The sequence below is a fragment of the Dermacentor silvarum genome, chromosome 7 (genome assembly GCF_013339745.2).
Source record: "Dermacentor silvarum isolate Dsil-2018 chromosome 7, BIME_Dsil_1.4, whole genome shotgun sequence".
NCBI classification, from domain to species: Eukaryota; Metazoa; Arthropoda; class Arachnida; order Ixodida; family Ixodidae; genus Dermacentor; species Dermacentor silvarum.
In genome coordinates this window covers 107,394,499-107,400,498 of record NC_051160.1, presented here as the reverse complement: position 1 = coordinate 107,400,498, position 6,000 = coordinate 107,394,499, and the positions used below count along the sequence as shown (strand labels likewise).

The following is a 6,000-nucleotide window of genomic DNA, read 5'->3' as shown; positions in this document are numbered from 1 at the left end:
CGTCATATTAGTAGCATTTCTTTTATTTATTAATTTCCGGGTCGGAAAATAATGTAACTATCCGGATCAGTTCAAGCTCGATACACTAAAAGGTGGCACCACTGCGTGCATTCGTTTTAAAGCAACAAATAATCAGCCATCAGGACCGTCTGATATCCTTGATCGTAGAGGTAATATTGTTGTAGTGGTCTTTTTTGGAGAGGCGTTCACAATACAAATTAAATATAGCACTTAAGCTGGGACACACTGAATTCTTCATCATTGCAGAAATGCTCGACCGTGTGTTTTAGAATGCACTTCTTGGAACAATCGTTGATTCAACTATCCGTACAAAATTATTCGTCATATACGCAGCAAATGTGTTCTTCCACCATGGCTTGTTATTGATGATATTTATGTCCTGTACCGTACTGCGAACCAACTATTTCTTCTATTTCAGTGGATTTACTTGGAGAGACACAAAGGAAGGGAAAGAAAAGAGTATGACATTATTACTATTAATTTCAAACTATAAATATATTTACTAGCTTTGTCAAATATTATTACAGAAAGTTCGCTGATGTGACAAACTTTTCGTACAAATTAAAGTACTCTAGAAGAGACCTACTTTTAGAAAACACCAGAGTGATTGGTTCTGTGCAGATTTACCTAAGAACCGTATTACTTGTAAGGCATGTAGAAATAATGCATTATCTCAACATAGGAACCCCGTGTTTGACAAGCCAGCTAATTAAAAAGAAAATACATTTGTCTTTTATAAAGTTTTAGCTATCTTAAACAGTGCTGGTATGCATGCTACATTACCATAACGCTTAAATTGCGCAGGAACATTTAGGGGGTCGAAATGAGAGAAAGATAACAAGAATACTGTTTCCATCAAAGTAATTACGACGTGCAACTGCGTCTCTGTGGCCACGGCGTCTAATAGATTCATATAGATGCATTTTGACAGGACTGAGTTGCGAAAAGAGATCATGTGCGTTCTCGTAGTAGACAATAAAAAGCCACAGGTAGCCAATTTTTTGCGGAACAATTTACTTGCATGTCTCTCATAGGGGGTGGATTGCCTGGGCCCCTTTATTAAAAAGAAGCTGATGTAGCTATGAATTGACAATTTGCTTCTGAATACCCTTACCTACACACAAGGAGTAGATATATCATTCGAATGCCATGCTCGCTACGTTTATAAGGTCGAATTCTACTCGTACATTTCCTTGTTGAGGGCGAAGGAGCTGCTGCATTGTACTTAATTGTGTTCTAACATGTGGTCATATATACCATACTGTCACGTAGTAGTGATAGTGAAGAAAACAGTCGTAAAACTCGTATGACGAAACTAGTTCTTTATTGGGCAAACCTTTGCCCACAAAAGCAAGCTACACTTGAAGTGCAGCGATATAGGCGAACACAGTCGGCGATCGTCAAAATCTGATCAGCGGCGAAGCGCGTCGGCTTTTAGACACGAGTCCTCGAAGGTTCCAGAGTAATCCCTGGTGCCCGCGTGGCTTCCAGAAAGTACTAGACAATTCGCGTCGCTCCTACAATCAGATTACATAAGCGTCGGTGACCACAGACAACGGATAGAAGCATCTATAACGTTCGAGAAACTTCCGATACATACAGGCGCGTCCTGCGCCGAGCGATAACGGTTAACATTTGGTAGCCGATGAAAAGCGGTCACCGGTGAAAGATAGACAAGTACACGGGGCGATACTCATGATTCTGTGTGTGTGCTGCTATGATTGGTTGTTTGTGATGTGTATAAAATATGAACAGACCTAATAGTTCTTTACTGTTTTGCATTTTGCAGAAACGAAGCGGAAACTTCTCCAAGTAAGTGCAAGATTACTTTGCGAAAGTCACATCACATTTATATATATATATATATATATATATATATATTCTAAACTTAGACTTACATATATATATATATATATATATACGTGTGTGTGTGTGTGTGTGTGTGTGTGTGTGTGTGTGTGTGTATAAAACGTCATCAATGTTTCCAACACGACGTTGTGCGTCGACAGTTCCAACTTTGTCGTTTCTCACGGACTGTAGAGGGCTTGACGTGCCAAAAGGCTGAACTATTCACACTGCAGTTGCTGGTTCACCTCACTAATGATTCTCGTGCTCTGCTACTGGCGACATGTCTGATTGTTTTTGGTGCGTTCCACGAATGTATGGCAGCAGATGACTCTCCCCGAGGAAGCATCAGGTTACAAAGGCGCTTTCCCTAGCCGTTGTCAACGCTTATTTCTTATCATCCTTTCCTGGCCGACGTGAAAATAATGCAGGAAGACCCCTGTCTGTAGGATAATTTGAAGCAGAGTGCTCAGTCTTCTAATGATGGCAAGCCAAACATTCCAAGAGCCACATCCGGTCCACCAGCCACGCGTCTTTCTCAACTCACTTTCTTGGATGCGCCACGCGAGTGTAATATTCAGCAGCCTCTTCGTTTGTCTGCCACCAGCTTTCGCCACTCGAGGGTTTTTCATCCGCGCGCTGTCAGCACGCTAGGCAATGTGCTATTGATGTACCTGTTAACGTGCACCGAAAACTTTAATGGCATTTCGCCTTTTGAAAGCGTTAGAGAGAGGGAGGGAGATAAAACTTCATTATTGAAAAGTGCATGCCGGGTTCGAAAGGGGAACGGATGGGCGTAGAGGTTAGTCCCTATTCCCCTAAAGTCCCGGGCCTGGAGGATAGTCTCGACATTACCTATCTAATGCTTTTTTTATAGTTTCCCTTAACCCCTTATGATAGTGGGTTGGGTATAATTTTTGATGAATCCAGTGTCGGTCACTCCCCCTCGTGGGTACTATCCATGTTTTGAGGCTACCACAGGAAAAACGACATTTTGTCTACCGTCATGTGGCGTTCCTCACTGTACCATTATGAAACCCCTATATATAAAAAGTAGCGCCAACCACTTCCCTCCTCCTCCGTTCCGCTGTCGCGCTCGGCGTGGCCAGTGAGATCGAGGCGCGATATCGACAGTGGCGCCACCTACGTCGGGCCTGCCTTGGCAGACGACTTCCCTAACGCGCTGCCAGTGGAAATCCGCGGAAAACTTCAATCGCGCCCTGAGGAGCAGTTTTTGAAGCGCGATTTTGCTTCGTCAGTCAGTAACTGGCCTTAATAATGCAGTTTTGGAAGTAGCAACGCGACAATGCGAGACGGCACAAATACCAAGTGTGCAGAAAGCGTTTGCGCACGCCGGATGGCAAAAAAAAAAAAAAGCTATTTGCCCTCGCCTTGTCGGTTGCGGCAACTTAAGGAGCAGCAGCAGGCCATCACAACGAAGTTCTTTTCCTAACACGTTTGATCCGTTTGTGCGTACAGCACTTTCGTCACACAGGCCTGAGGATGGCGGTCGGAGCGCGCTGGAAAGAAAGAAAATATACAAAAGCGCAACGCGTGCTTCCACGTGACACGGATTGGCCAATGGAGGAGCGGAGGAGACTGGGGCGACAGGAGGCGGCGAGGAGGAAACGCCGGGGTGAGCGCGGTGGCGGCAAGATCTCAGAATGGTGCTACTTTTTATATATAGGGGCTTTATATCATGAAATTAGATTATTATTTCAAGTAGGTATTATATTACGATGAATTATTAAAATAACATAACTCATTTTAGGCCAAATGTGTTTCGCGACATTATAGATGGTGTTCAGAAACAAGCGATCCAGTTTTCTGTGGCAACATACTTGCTGTGTGGTACTTTATTGAAACCCCGCTAAATATGAAAAAGAAACACGTGAGAGCGCTCATGCATTGTGGTATTGCAGCGCTCTCAGCTGTATTTAGAGCAAACGAAGCGTTCGCGGGGTCCTTGGTGAAGTCAGCGGCCGCCGATCCCAGCATCGGCTGGACAGCGCGAAAGTACCTTCCACAGGGGCGCGCGGGAAGGACGCACTGCTGTCTCTGATAAGCCACGGCCGCTGAATAATAATAAAAAAAAAGTTGTGGCTGCAATGGTGGCGAACGGGACGGCCGTATTTGTTTCGCGGCCGCTTGGCTAGCCCGAATGGCGCTACCTGCCGAGGACAGGGCGCGTCGGTTTCGTGGCCTCCCGCGCCAGGCGGGCTGCAATGGCGGCGAACGGGACGGCCGTATTTGTTTCGCGGCCGCTTGGCTAGCCCGAATGGCGCTACCTGCCGAGGACAGGGCGCGTCGGTTTCGTGGCCTCCCGCGCCAGGCGGGCTGCAATGGCGGCGAACGGGACGGCCGTATTTGTTTCGCGGCCGCTTGGCTAGCCCGAATGGCGCTACCTGCCGAGGACAGGGCGCGTCGGTTTCGTGGCCTCCCGCGCCAGGCGGGCTGCAATGGCGGCGAACGGGACGGCCGTATTTGTTTCGCGGCCGCTTGGCTAGCCCGAATGGCGCTACCTGCCGAGGACAGGGCGCGTCGGTTTCGTGGCCTCCCGCGCCAGGCGGGCTGCAATGGCGGCGAACGGGACGGCCGTATTTGTTTCGCGGCCGCTTGGCTAGCCCGAATGGCGCTACCTGCCGAGGACAGGGCGCGTCGGTTTCGTGGCCTCCCGCGCCAGGCGGGCTGCAATGGCGGCGAACGGAACGGCCGTATTTGTTTCGCGGCCGCTTGGCTAGCCCGAATGGCGCTACCTGCCGAGGACAGGGCGCGTCGGTTTCGTGGCCTCCCGCGCCAGGCGGGCTGCAATGGCGGCGAACGGGACGGCCGTATTTGTTTCGCGGCCGCTTGGCTAGCCCGAATGGCGCTACCTGCCGAGGACAGGGCGCGTCGGTTTCGTGGCCTCCCGCGCCAGGCGGGCTGCAATGGCGGCGAACGGGACGGCCGTATTTGTTTCGCGGCCGCTTGGCTAGCCCGAATGGCGCTACCTGCCGAGGACAGGGCGCGTCGGTTTCGTGGCCTCCCGCGCCAGGCGGGCTGCAATGGCGGCGAACGGGACGGCCGTATTTGTTTCGCGGCCGCTTGGCTAGCCCGAATGGCGCTACCTGCCGAGGACAGGGCGCGTCGGTTTCGTGGCCTCCCGCGCCAGGCGGGCTGCAATGGCGGCGAACGGGACGGCCGTATTTGTTTCGCGGCCGCTTGGCTAGCCCGAATGGCGCTACCTGCCGAGGACAGGGCGCGTCGGTTTCGTGGCCTCCCGCGCCAGGCGGGCTGCAATGGCGGCGAACGGGACGGCCGTATTTGTTTCGCGGCCGCTTGGCTAGCCCGAATGGCGCTACCTGCCGAGGACAGGGCGCGTCGGTTTCGTGGCCTCCCGCGCCAGGCGGGCTGCAATGGCGGCGAACGGGACGGCCGTATTTGTTTCGCGGCCGCTTGGCTAGCCCGAATGGCGCTACCTGCCGAGTACAGGGCGCGTCGGTTTCCATGGACAACGACATTCGAAGCGCGTTCCTGGCGCTTTTTTTATGCCCACTCCTGACAACAGTCCTGGGGCGGAATCTTAGAACGGTTCCGAATGCGAACCGGTTCGCTTCGCCGCTCACATCACTAAATGGGCCACTCCCAAGCCGGAGGTAGAACGCGACCAAGCCGGACGCGACCAATAAACGAGAGGGTGCAGCCTCTGAAGTGTACGTCAATGACGATGTAATCGAGAAATTGCGGAATGTTTCTTCTTGTTCAATGAATATGAACTATTATTTAAATATTGCCCTGAAAGTTTTCAAGTATCGTAGCGTGTTGACATATTCCTTTATTGTACATTACGCAATATAATATTGCCATTTGTTTAAATGTTCGTCGCCAGGCGGTAATCCACGCGTTGAAAATTGTAACCACTCGAATCAAAGGAAATAGCCACATCACCATCAGTTGGGCGGAAATTTTGAAAGTTGGTTCTTTATTCTTTGATGACGTCGCACAGCCATCGGACGGTTCCCTTTGACAGACGGTAATGACGCCGAAACTCCTCATCTGTCAGCTCTGAAGACGCGTCCGGGTTAGCAACCCCGGGAGAGCAACCCGAGGCAAACAATGAGGGGCGCCGCCATGTTTTCATGTGTATGTAGTCGT

General features: G+C 50.4%; 1 protein-coding gene across 1 annotated transcript in view; it reads left to right on the top strand.

Moving 5' to 3' along the window:
• The first annotated feature begins 1,824 nt into the window (after positions 1 to 1,824).
• The window catches only part of LOC125946917 (uncharacterized), a 79,008-nt gene continuing 74,832 nt past the window's right edge, over positions 1,825 to 6,000 (top strand). The window contains exon 1 of the mRNA XM_049671106.1: positions 1,825 to 1,833. The gene's annotated coding sequence lies outside the window, so the exon portion shown is untranslated. The remainder of the gene's footprint in view (positions 1,834 to 6,000) is intronic.